Source organism: Delphinus delphis, chromosome 3 (genome assembly GCF_949987515.2).
Source record: "Delphinus delphis chromosome 3, mDelDel1.2, whole genome shotgun sequence".
Taxonomy (NCBI): domain Eukaryota; kingdom Metazoa; phylum Chordata; class Mammalia; order Artiodactyla; family Delphinidae; genus Delphinus; species Delphinus delphis.
The window spans coordinates 171,930,170-171,943,182 of record NC_082685.1 but is presented as its reverse complement, the minus strand read 5'-3'; positions in this window follow the sequence as shown (position 1 = coordinate 171,943,182).

Below are 13,013 nucleotides of genomic sequence, written 5' to 3'. Positions count from 1 at the left end.
GCCCACGGGTGACCCACCGTCCCCTAAGCTCAGGTTGGCAGCTTCCCTCCCAGCAGAAGACAAACGTGAAATACCGTACGTCAAAACCTGGAGAAGTAATTTCTGAGGCAAGATTGAGTTTTTAAAGATTAAAGTTTGGAGAACTCAGGTGCATCTAGTATTTTGACTGTTTCAGATTGCGGCGTTTTATCCTACCTGTGAAATACCATCGGTGCTCCACTGTCATTGTTATTTTAACCGGGAGCTTCATCTATGGGAAATAAAATTCATATTTTATGGCAAGACTGGAGAAATTTAAACATAAGAAATTTACTCTGCCCTTGGACCTCCCCTCTCCCCCAACTGCGCATCTTGTATCTGCATTAGGGATGACCGCAGCTCCCCATCGGCAGACATACCTGCTCGTCCGCGAGGAGCGACATCCTCCCAGCACCGGCAAGACGGCCCCTTAAAGAAAACATTCCTCTCGATCTTTTAAGGGGCCACAATGACGCTCAGCGCTAGACTGTGTAAACTGTCAACAATACGTCATTTAATGTACAGCCCTCTGTCTCAAAAAACTTCAACAGCTGTGCCTGGGCTTCTAATGGGCGGAACAGCTTTGGAGCTTCTGAGAGGCTGTTCTTGGGTTCGAAGCCTCAGTTTGGCTCGAATAAAATTTTTCATTTCCCTCTTAGGTCGACTGATTAATTTTTTTGGTCACCATCTATAGCATAAAAGTAACAACCATAGTGATGGTAAAACAACAAACAGTGTCGGAGTTTGCGAAGCGTTGTGTAAATGAGCTCGGAGACCCGGCAGAGGCGGATGGGGGGTTATCAGCTGTTTCACGGGGGGGGGGCGCCTGACTCACAGGAGAGAAAACCTCCCGATGGCTTGGAGCTGAGGCTTCAGTGGGCATCGCATGGTGCTCAGGGGTGGCTGTGGCCTGGCCCATCTCCTGGTCTCTTTGTCTGTCTCAGAAATATTCCTTGAGCCAACTTTCCCCATAAGGTGAATTACAGAATCAGAATAGTGCTTGGAATATCTCAGCCTTTGAAGAAATTCCTAAAAGGGGAAAGTTTCATCTGAATTCCCCTAAAACATGTAGATGTTAGAGATAAGACTTTGAGACAATCTCTAGCAAATTAAGGTTAAAAGCTCTGTGAAAGAATACGATTCTCCAGGAAGCAGTCACGCCTGGAACATACCTCACAAGGTCTGGCGGTTGCCTCACGGCAAGCGGGATGTTAGTTCCTCGACCAGGGACTGAACCGTGCCTCCTGCAGTGGAAGCGCAGAGTCCTAACCACTGGACCGCCAGGGAATTACCAAAAGATTTTTTGTTTAGTCGCCATCCTTAAGGAAAAAGGGGGTGTCCTCAGCAGACGGGATTCCCATGCTGCCGCAGCTGTTCCCAGCAGAGCCCTGTTTGGGCCTCTCTAGCTTTCGCTGTAGGACAGTGCGATTCTGAAGGTGGGTTGCAGGCATGGCTTTCCCCAGCACCCACAGGCTGCTGTGCCCCATCTCTGCTGCTCCCTTGGGTGAGGCAGGGCAGTGCGTGGACTCGTGGCCGTCTCACCGCCCGTTATGGGGTGGCCCTTCGGCCTAAAGGTGACACACTGTGTGCCAAGCCCCACGTCCCCTCGTCTCTCGCTGGCAGGGCCATGGAGGCCGGAGTGAGATTTCATCCTCGAAAGGCCCCTTGGGGTTCACGGTCAGGCAGTAACTATTTACAGAATACCCACGGGACACCAGGCGCTGGGCTGGTTCCAATAGGTGTGCTCCTGGCTGTGTCACTGCAGCCCTCGGAAGAGGGGGTCTGCTCCGACCTGCCTGGTGGGCCCGCGGCTCACCTCTTGTCCCCCTCCTGGCTGCCTTTGTGCTAAGTGATGCTCACCTCCCACCCCAAGAGGCGTGTACCGGACATGGGGGGCCCCAGGCGCAGGGCCGTCCCGGAGGAGAAAGGAATAAAGGCCAGGCAACCACCCCGGTCCTCACCGTCCTGGTTCTGTGCTCTCGAGTACACGCGCGCACTGAAGTCCGTCTGGGGCCCCAGATCCACGCTCGTGGGCGAGCCGGCGTGGCCCTGTCTCGTGGTGCCAGCCCGGCCCGAGAGGCGACCCTGCTTCCTATGTCAGCTCCGCCGTGACACGTGGCTACGAAAAGTTGTCATTTTTGCATTTTTGTGCTTTTTTTGGTGATTTTGCTGCTTAAAATCCCCCAAGCCCAGTGCGGAAAGACTGTGCTTCGGGAGAAAGGGCCTGGGAGAGAAGCTCTGTCAGGGCCGGCGTTACGTGCTCTCGCCTGAAGGTCCGTGTCAACGCAGCAACAGTAGATATCCGGTAAGGTGTCCCTCAGCAGAAACACACACGAGACAGGGTTAAGTACTGACCCATTGAGGGAAATGTGACCTGAGGCCCATGGGAGCCCAGCCCTGTGTCCCCAGGAGCAAAGGCTCAGGACGCGCCAACTCAGTGTTCGGGTGTCTCTGTAGAACAGTTACCGCGTGTGGAGAACCAGCTGTACTCTGTTGGAAGGAAAGAATGATTTCTTAAAAAGAAACAATGTTTCCTTCAACTGTAACCCCGCTGGGATGATTAAGTTGAGCATCGGTTTCTAAAGAAGAGAAAACACGAATCTTCCTCAGCCGGCTGCGCCTGGGTCTGACCTGGGTCTCCCACGCGGTGTCGGGAGCCCCTCTGATGTGACAAGCAGGCCACCCCCACCGGCGACTTGCATTTCAGAGCCACACGGGCACCCTGAGAGCTCTGCTTTCCCGTGACGTATTTGCGGCTGCTGCTTTTTCCTGACAGCCCTGAGGCTCAGGGTCCTCTGATTCTGCGTTACACACCAGTGCGTTGCCAAACCAGGGAGGGGGAGGCGGTGAGATGGCGGATGGTGGTCCACACCGGAGAAGCCTGGGCAGGGAGAAGCCATCAGGAGACCGGCGTGAGAGTCCCTCACATCACTCCCCGGAAAGCCGCATCAGATCGGCGCAAGTAGGTACCCGGAGGGGAAGAACCTCGGAAACGCGGGGCGGCTCCAGCCCACTGGGTCATCCCAGTGGCCCCCGGAGGCATCTCCAGCTTCTGCTCCTGCAGCCCAGCAGCATGTCGTCCATACAGAAGCCAGAGCTACCTGTGAGATGTCACCCTGTGTGACAGCTGAGTTTGTGGGTCAGCTGGACCACTGAGCGTCTAGATACTTGGTCAGACTTTATTCTGGGTGCTTCTGGATGAGAATAGCCTTTGATTCCATGCGCTCAGTAAAGCAGATGGCTCTCCCCAGGGTGGGCCTCTTCCACCCAGCCAAGGGCTGTACCTGGCCTACCCACCTGGCTCATACTTACTTTTTCCCTTCCTGTTTTTCTCGCCGACCAAGACGTTCATTCCGGGATGGCAGGGACATGGTGTGTACCTAGAATCGTGCCCGGCTCAGAGTAAGGAAAGCCACACCTGTAGAATAGTTTTATTGGAGATAAAGAATGGTTCAGACAGGCCAGCTGTGTATGACTGACGACCATCGTGTATGACACTAAAACTTCACTCTTGGGGGGTGACTGGGGACCTGGTTTTAATGATTGAAGAGTCTGAATTAGAGGTTCTCTCTAAAGGAACACAGGCGAATTCCATCACATTAAAGGACAGATGGCAAACAAATCAGTCACTAAGTGCTTCCAAAAAGAAGTCCTGCCCGTAGGTGATGGGTAAATAAACTGTGGTCCGTCCAGACGATGGAGTGTTATTCAGTGCTGAAAAGAAGTGAGCGATCTACTCTCATCATTTTTTCAAGGAATAATATTTGGATATGCAGGATTGCTCATTTTTTCTTCCAAGGTAATATTTTGTTAATATATCAATATTATGATTTGTCCAATATTAAAAAAAAAAGAAATGAGCTATCCATCCATGAAAAGACATGGACAAACCTTAAATGCATGCTATTAAGTGAGAAGAGCTGATCAGAGAAAGCTACAGAATGTATGATTCCAACTCTATGACATTCTGGAAAATACAAAATAGGCAGACAGTAAAAAGATCAGTGGTTGCCAGGCTTTGGGGGGAGGGATAAACAGGCAGAGCACAGGGGATTTTCAGGGCAGGGAAACTAGTCCGTATGGTTTTATAATTCTGATACATGTCATTATACATTCGTCTAAACCCATAGAACGTACAGCACCAAGGCTGAACCGCAGCGTGAACTGTGGACTTCAGTTAATCATAATGTATTAGCGTTGGCTCATCAAGTGTAACAAAGGTGCCACATCAGTGCCAGATATGAGACATGAGGAAAACTGCAGGTCGGGAGAGGAGGTGCGTGAGAACTCTCTGCAAACTCAAAACTGTTCTAAAACATAAAGTCTATGAATTATTTAAAAATCTGTTGTCTTTTTATATAGTAGCAAAAACAATTTTAAAAAGGTTTTAAATATTTAGAACTGCACTAAAAAATCAAGAAGAAATCTAATCAAATATGCTCAAGACATTTTACGAAATATCTACACAATATTATTCAGAAAAAAAGGGTTGAATCCTAAAGAATACAGAGATGTACCATGTTCATGAATTGGATGCCTCATATTTGAAGACGTTAATTCCCTCCAAGGTGATTCATAGATTCACCGTAATCTGATCAAGATCTCAGCAGATTGTGTATGTGTGTGGACATTGAAAACACATTTCTGAAAAATATATTGAAATACCAAGAGTCTGTAATAGACATTATCTTGAGGAAGAACAAAGTTGCAGAACTACCGCTCTTGGATGGGGGACTTATTTTAAAGTTACATGGGCATCCCTGGTGGTGTAGTGGTTAAGAATCCACCTGCAGGGGACATGGGTTCAATCCCTGGTCCAGGAAGATCCTACATCCCGTGGAGCAACTAAGCCTGAGAGCCACAACTACTGAGCCCACGCACCACAACTACTGAAGCCTGCGTGCCTAGAGCCTGTGCTCCACAACAAGAGAAGGCCGGTTACTGCAACGAAGAGTAGCCCCCGCTCGCCACAACTAGAGAAAGCCTATGTGCAGCAATGAACACCCAACACAGCCAAAAATAAATAAGTAAATAAACAAATAAATAAAAATAAATAAAGTTACCGTCAGTAACACAGTGTGGGACTCTAGAAAGAAAAATAGACCAACAGGACAAATAGGGCCTCCAGAAACAAACACACATGGGGACATTTCACTTACACCAACATTCAGAATTTCTTCCCCACACCAGGATGGCTAAAATGAAACAGACAGAAATGTCAGCGATGGCATCAGCGTGGAGCAGCTAGAGCTGGGGGCATGTGGGATGCCACTGGAGTTGCATGTGGGAACACGCGATGCCACGCCCAGCAGGTACCCAACCAAAACGTGTACACTACGTCCACCAAAACACACGAGTGTGAACATTCACGGCCCCAAACTGGGCACAACTCCACTGCCTGTAAACAACACAGTGGACGAATAAATGGTGAGGGGGTGAGCACCGCAGAATCTGGCAAGCAGGGATGGTAAGTGAACTGCAAACACACTCAACACTGGGACGGATCTCGGGGACACGGTTGTTGGAAGCCAGACAAGAGCCTGCATCCTGCTTCTGCTGAGAGTGCAGATTTCAAAACTGGGCATCGTTATCCGGTGCGTTGGGGTGGGGACGGGGTCCCTGAAAGGCCGGGCGGTGGCTGGACAGTGGGGACTGTGAGTGTGCTGGTGTCGAGCTCTGGGTGTGCGACGTGATGTGTGGAATTATACAGCATTCTGCTTTTTACAGCAGAATTATACAGTATTATACAGAATTATACAGAAATTATACAGTATTCTGACGGCCACATGTCATAAAAGTTTTCCAAAAAAGATAGTAATGCTATATAAACAGTTGCACGTAAATGCACTCCTACCACCTAAACAGGCATTTCAAAACCAGCCTTTACTTTAAACCACCGTGCTTTCAAAGGGCTCCCGGTGAAAGCAAGGCTGTTCCAGTGGATTGCCTTATCTGCTAAGCACTGAATCAATATTTTCTCTTGGCTCGGACGGGCTCCCCACGTGTCAGGGGCAGACGGGCTGATGAGGTTGCGGCTGGCAGACACCTTCTCCCACGCGACACCCGGGACAGTGTTTGCCCCCAGGGAGCAGGCGAGGGCGTGAGGCCTGGCCCAGGGCAGCCTCTGGGAATTCTGGTCGCTCCACCGGCATTTTCTTCAGAGCGCAAACCACTGAGAGCTCCTAAAAAACTTCCTCTTTTTTTAAAAATCTGATGCTGAATTTTTAAAAAACTTATTTTTAAACACTCCTCTCCTTCTCTGGGCTTCTTGCTCCTACAGGCTCAGCTGTGACACAAAGATTGAATAGCGTCCCCAGGTCGCATGGTCCTGGGGCGGGACTCCAGGCCAGGCGGGCAAACTATGCAGGGAGAGCGTCTCCCCTGGTTTTCCGCTTTCGGTTATAACTAGACACTCAGGGCGGGCTCGCAGGACAAACCGGCGTGCATGTGGTCCTGTCCAGGTGATACAGACCCTTGTCCAGCTGCCATCCCTCGTGAGGGGGCGGAGAACGTCCTGCCGACATCCTGGCTGGAGAGGAAGGAGGAGTCGAGCTGTAAACGACAGTACAGTCGTTTTGGCGACGGTTTAGCGCAACAGCTGGCGTGCCCACTGTGCGCACTGCCCAGCGAGGCAAACGTGCGTCGCTCAGAAGCCTGGCTTGGGAGCCACCTGAGGCCACGGGGCGCCCTCCAGTGAGCACTTGCTTCAGCTGCTTCCCGGGTGTTTGGGCACTTTCGGTCACTGTGAGCAATCTTCACCATCAAAACCCACACCTGCCTCTGCGCTGGCCCCGATTTCCCACCAGACGTGGTCCTCGGTCCACGGAACGGACGGTCCAGGCTTCGGCCACCAACTCAGTGTCAGACCCGCTCCCGCTGAATCCCAGGGGTCGTGGGCCCTGATGGTGATGGTGGTTACAAGCTGGCCCAGCACTGGACAGCTGCAGGCCAGGCCTCAGGCCCGGGTCCCACCGTCAGGGCTCTTTCTGGCCCTGAACTCCCTCATAAGTCAACAACCCATCAGTGATTTGCTCTGTTCAGCAGATGAACCTGTTTGAATTTGTGAACTCTCTCACGTACATTTAACAAAATTATCAAGTTGTCCTGCCTTGAAATACACATGGGAGCACAGAAGGGGACCAGCTTTCTTTCTGCGAGATAAATACTTGGCACCGCTGTTCGGTGCTGGCCCAGGAATGAGTGATGAGAACAAAAGCAGCTTTCTCAGGGCTTCAGATTTTCTCAGATCAGGAGGCTGAAACCCACACGTCCACTTCCACCCTCCGCATGGAAGGTGACTGGGGCGCTGCCCTGGGGCGCTCTGATCTGAGGGTCACCCAACAGAGCTGGGAGGGGATGACCCTGTGTGCGATCTCCGCAGAGCCACGTGGGTGGGAGCAGCCCCACATCTTGGTTCCTTCCCACCTGGGTTGACACGACCTTGTCCATCCGCTGATCCCACGTGGGGCCCTGTTTCAGAGGCAGCACCCAACACCCTCATGACCCTTTAAAATGAAACCCCCCCAATGCCCGTCACTCCACTGACCATGTGGCCAAACACAGGCCTCAGCTTGACGGACGTGCAACCGGGTCATCGACTCCCGTCCAGCCAACGCCGTCACCTAATTGACCTTGGCCATGTGGACCACGGTCAGCCTGGCTGTCTCCAGAGGGGCTATTTTCAGGGATGGTTCAACGTGGGATGTTTCGAGGATAACAGAGGAAAGTGGCGGGGGGGGGGGGCACCTGAGGACGGGGGGCGGTGTCTACGTTAAACATGTCATTCAAAGTGCTGACAGATCCACACTCCCGCCAGCAGTGAGGGGAGAGCCTGCAGTGGTGAGGATTTGCCTCAGCGGCTGTGGACAGAAAATTGGAAAGAGCTGGGACTTAAAGGCAACATTTGGGGGGACGGTCCTGGTGTGGCTGCCTGCTGTCTCGTGGTCAGGCGGCGACCTGCTCCCTTAGCTTTGTGGCTCTGTCATCCTCAACCAGCGGGTGTACTTTGAGTTCCAGCTCCAGCCCTCACGTCCTCCTGGAAACCAGCCGATGAGAAGGAAGATGTGCATGTGTACCCCACGCCCCCGCCAGCCTGGGGACGCACAGCGTGCCCTCCGCTCGTGAGCCACGGCTGGCCGCGTGGCTGCGCAGGTGCAGGGAAGCTGGGAGACGAACTTTGCCTGGAAGCTGCGTCCCAGCTCAGTGTCGGGGACTCTTACAGGGAACAAAGAGGGATGCATGTTGCTGGACGTCTGGGGTCGGCCACAGACCCGTCCCCTCCTCCCCCCAAGAAAAGACCCAACCGTAAATGACTGCAGCCTGAGCTGTGGAAATTGCTTCAATTTGCGTTGTGTTACTTACTAGAGAGTTTCTTTTCTCAGTCCTCACTGGCCATCGGGATTTCCTCCTCTGAGATTGTCTGCTTCTGACTTGTCTTCCTGTTGAGTGTCATTCCGTGTGGATTTTCCGAGTTCGTTACAGATGCCGGATCACGACTCTGACTGTTGTTACGTCCTCAGTTGTCCTGCTCTGTGTACTTACTGTCTTTCAACTTAGAAGTTTCAAATGTTGAGGTGGTCACATTTATCAGTCATCTTATTGGTTATGCATTTTGTTTTTACTACCTGGTATAAGAAGGTCCTAATTCTCAAAGGTTATATACCCACTGTTTTACATTTGCTTCTGATACATTTGTAGTTTTCCCTTGTTTAGGTCTTAAAGTATTTGGCGTTTGTCTTCGGGATATAATTTTTTTTTTCTCCAGATGAACAGTCATTTGTCCAAATAGGATTTATTGAACACTTTATCTTTTCTCCATGGATTTGGAAGCCACATATACCACATAGTACCTTCTTATACGTACACAGATGTGCTTCCTGGATTTATTTGACTAGGCCTGGGCTGACACTGCAGTTGCATAATATTCCTTCTTTCTCCAGGGGGACATGCCCCATCCCTCCCATGTTTTTGCTTTTATCAAGTATTTCTTGATCACTTTTGTCGGGTTACTCTTCTGTGGGAATTTTAGAGGCCTGATTCTGTTGAAATTTTGATGAGGATTACAATGAGTTTACAGAATTGACACGTCACAAAACTGCACATTTCCATTCATGTACGTGGTATGGCTCTCCAGTTAGTTAAGCATTTCCATGCTGTGGAACTTAATCATTCTGTCCTGTTTCACTAATATACAGGAAAAAAAATACATGAACTGAAATAAAAGAGAGATTCACGTTTTACAAATGGAGGGTGGAAGTGAATTTGATAGAAGGTGAGAGATAACAGCTGCTTCCTTTGGAGAAGGAGGATGTCATGGCTGCCCTCAACGCTGTTTATGGTCACTTGTTCTTCATGACCGGGGGCTGGCCGGGTCTCGGGTTCCTGACGCACCCCTGTCACAAGGTTCCTTCTACTTCCAAGGCCTCGGTGGCAATGCCCAGAGATGAAGAGAAAGAAGGTGTGTTTTAAGGATCTCATAATAAAATAAAAGTGATGCTAGAAATGTGTGACACAGGAAGCACGATGAGAACTCATGTTTCAAAGATTAACTCTCCTCGCCCGTGGATTTCCTCTCATCTCCGTGGGAGCCTGGAGCTAGAACCAGTGTTGTCATGTTGGCTTTCTTGCATCTGATTCCCTTCCTGCATTTGGGGAGCCTGGCCCTGGGGACTCATGCTGCAGGCGACCCCTCAGAAACTCGGACGGCACATCCTGGCGGCCCCGAGGCTCCTGGGCCCTAGCCCTCGGGACCCCTCCCTTCAGATTCCTGTGGTCAGTGGTCAGCAGACATGAATCGGGTAGAGGATGAAGCCCCGACAGCCAGGAGAGAGGCTGGTGGTGGTGGGTCAGCTCCCCAAGGCCTCTCTCTCTAGACACTTGCCCGCTGCAGGGCTGGGGCCCCACAGTGAGGGGCCCCGGAGTCTCCACATCCTTGGGCTCTTGTTCCTTACACTTGAGGGATGCTGCGTCACCACGACGTAGCCCTCACCTGTGCCTGCAGTGTCGCCTGTGGACGGGGCTCCACAGGCGCGCGGTCGGGGAGCCCCAACCTGGGCCTCCCATCATGCAGGTCCCACACGGCCCAGGGTTTCCTGGGAGTCAGGCCCCTCAGTCCAGCACACACAGGTGCGAATCAGGTGGGAGCAGGATACACTCCAGGGAGGGTGGTCAGGTCACTGGGGGCTCCCGGGCCGCCACCTTTGCTGGTTTCCGGCCTCCTGCCTAGGTGCCCATGTTCTGGACCTCGCTCTCCAGCCTCCCCGGAAAATCGGAGGCCCCCTGGTGTCCTCCCAGCGACTGCGGTGCTTCTGACGTTGGGCAGGGCTGTGTTTCACGGTTCACAGCCGGGAACCGCCAGCCCGATCACGTCTACATCCTGATCCCAGAATCTGGGAATGTGACCTTCCTTCAAATAGGAGAAATGTGACGCAGCAGATGTGACCAAGTTAAAGACGTTGCGAGGAGGAGATCATCCCGGATTAACCGGCCGGCCCTAAATGCGTTGCAGGTGTCCTGAGGCGGGGGGAGGGGGGCATTCGAGGCACACGGCGGGGGCACGTGAAGACGGAGGCGGGGGCTGGAGGACGGCCCCCGCAGCGGACTAGGCGGGAGCCTCCAGAGGGCGCGGGGCTCCACGGTGGACTCTGGCCTCCAGAGCAGGGGCAGGGCATGTTTCTGCTGCTCCAAGCCACCCGTGTGTGGTGACTGGTGGTGCAGCCCCAGGACGTGCAGACTCTCACTCTCTGGGCAGCCTGTCCGGCACCGGGAAGGCGACCGCTCAGGACAGCCGGCCACCTCCTCCGGGCAGCGTGAGCCCCGCGGTCCTGCCCTCCGTCGGCTTGGGGCCTTAACTGCAGCTACGCGGGGACGTGTGGGCCCACCCGCTGAGGCCCTCGGGCCCCCAGAGCTGCTGCAGGAAGCCGCAGCCCTGCCCCGCCCTCACCCCGGCCATGCCGCCCCCAGCCCCTCTGATCCCTCTGCTCTGGGCCTGGAGACCCCCGCACCCCCGGCGAGCGGCACCCCCCACCCCCGCACCCCCGGCGAGCGGCACCCCCACCCCCGCACCCCCGGCGAACGGCACCCCCCACCCCCGCACCCGGCGAGCGGCACCCCCACCGCCGCACCCCCGGCGAGCGGCACCCCCACCCCCGCACCCGGCACCCCTCCTCGGCATCCTCGGCCTCCTCGGCTTGAGCTCAGGGCCGCGCCGGCCACCTGCCCCTCGGGGCCCTCGCTCAGGCCGGGGGGCCGGGGGGCCGGGGGTTGCTTTTCAAGCTCATGGATTGGGGGTGAGGCAGGCGGAGTGATGGGGCTGGTGGACTCGCGGCGGTGCCCCGCCAGTGACGGGGGCGATCGCGCGGCAGCTGGGCACCGTCTGTGGCTCTCAAGGCTGCTCATTCCTCGGGACGAGACCCTTCTCACAGGCCACCCTCTGCCAGGCGCACAGGCGTTCTTCCAGTCTGAGCGTTTGCGGACGGGCTTGCCGGGTCCATACCGGCTCCTCGCAACAGAAAGAAACACGAAGGCACCTGGGTCCCAACCAAGCGCTTCAGCCGGAGGAGGAAGGGGCCTCCCAGATCCAGGGCTTTAACACCCAATCGTGGACTTGGGGTCTGGAGTTCCGGAAGGTTCTGGTGGTCCTAGATCGGGCTCTGGGGTGGGGCTCAGGGGTTGGTTGAGGTAGAAGGCCGGGTGTTGGGACGCAGAGCAGTGGGGGGCTGGTGGCATCTCTCTCTCTTTAGGTGGCCTCAGGGCCTCCCCACGTGCCCCCCTTCCCAGCGCCACCTGCCAGGAGGGCTGCAGAGCTCACGGCCTGGTGCCCAGCCTCTCCGCAGACGCGGATGGACACTCTTCACTCTCCCCAGAGGCCCACACAAGCCCAGGTGTCCTTGCAAGCCTGCCGTCCTCAGCACTCCTGGTCCTGGGGTGTTCGCCAGGCCACAGGTTCTAATTTTTACGTTGTATCGAAGGGTAACTCGCTCACAGCCAGCAGAGAGCTCAGCTGGGCTTTCACACGTGTCCCCCAGTTCAGGATAGAGATCCCCCCAACCCAGCCAGTGGAGCCTCACCCACAGGAGCAGAGCTTCTGTAAACGCCGTCACTGGCACCGGAGGTTCCTTTTGCCTGATCTCGAGCTCCATAAAGTGGAACCACGTGGGATGACCTGCAGCCTCCACGGTGGGCGCCAGTGGTCCCCACCCCTCATATTCAGGCCTTGAAGTCCCTCCCACACAGGCAGGGCAGCCCTGGCCCTGCCCCCGGCCACATGGGCACCGTCCTGCAGTGGGTTCCCTGGCCCCGCTGCCCTGGAACCTACAGTGCACCGCTGGGCCTTCCAGGCCGGTGCCAGGAGGAGGCTGGACAGCAAAGCAGTTGTCGGGTCAGTGGGTCGGGGGTGCGGTGGGGCTGAGGCATCACCGGGTGGGGGGGACCCTGGGAGAAAGAGCTGGGAGAGCAGCAGCGAGGCAGGGTCCGAGGCCCAGGGACCCCCGCACGGGGGCTCAGGGAGCTGCAGGGTGTGGGGGGCGGGTGCCCCAGGCCCTGACCTCCTCTGGAACTGAGCGGAGTGGGTGGGGGCCCCGGGGGGACGTGGGCCTCAGGCCTCTCAGGGACAGCGAGAAATCGCTTCTGTGGGGTGTGGCAGAGGCGACGGGGCGGGTGGGGAACAGAAGCACAGAGCACCCTGCGTTGGGGCACCCCTGATTCCCAGGGCGCAGGGGGCTCCGTGTAACGTGACAATGCCCGCTGATGGGCCACCTGAAGACACAACTGTCTCAAAAGAAGGGAGGAGGAGAAACACTGCCTTTTAGGACTACCCTGGTGGCGCACTGGTTGAGAGTCCGCCTGCCGATGCAGGGGACGCGGGTTCGTGCCCCGGTCCGGGAAGATCCCACGTGCCGCGGAGCGGCTGGGCCCGTGAGCCATGGCCGCTGAGCCTGCGCGTCCTGAGCCTGTGCTCCACAACGGGAGAGGCCACAGCAGTGAGAGGCCTGTGT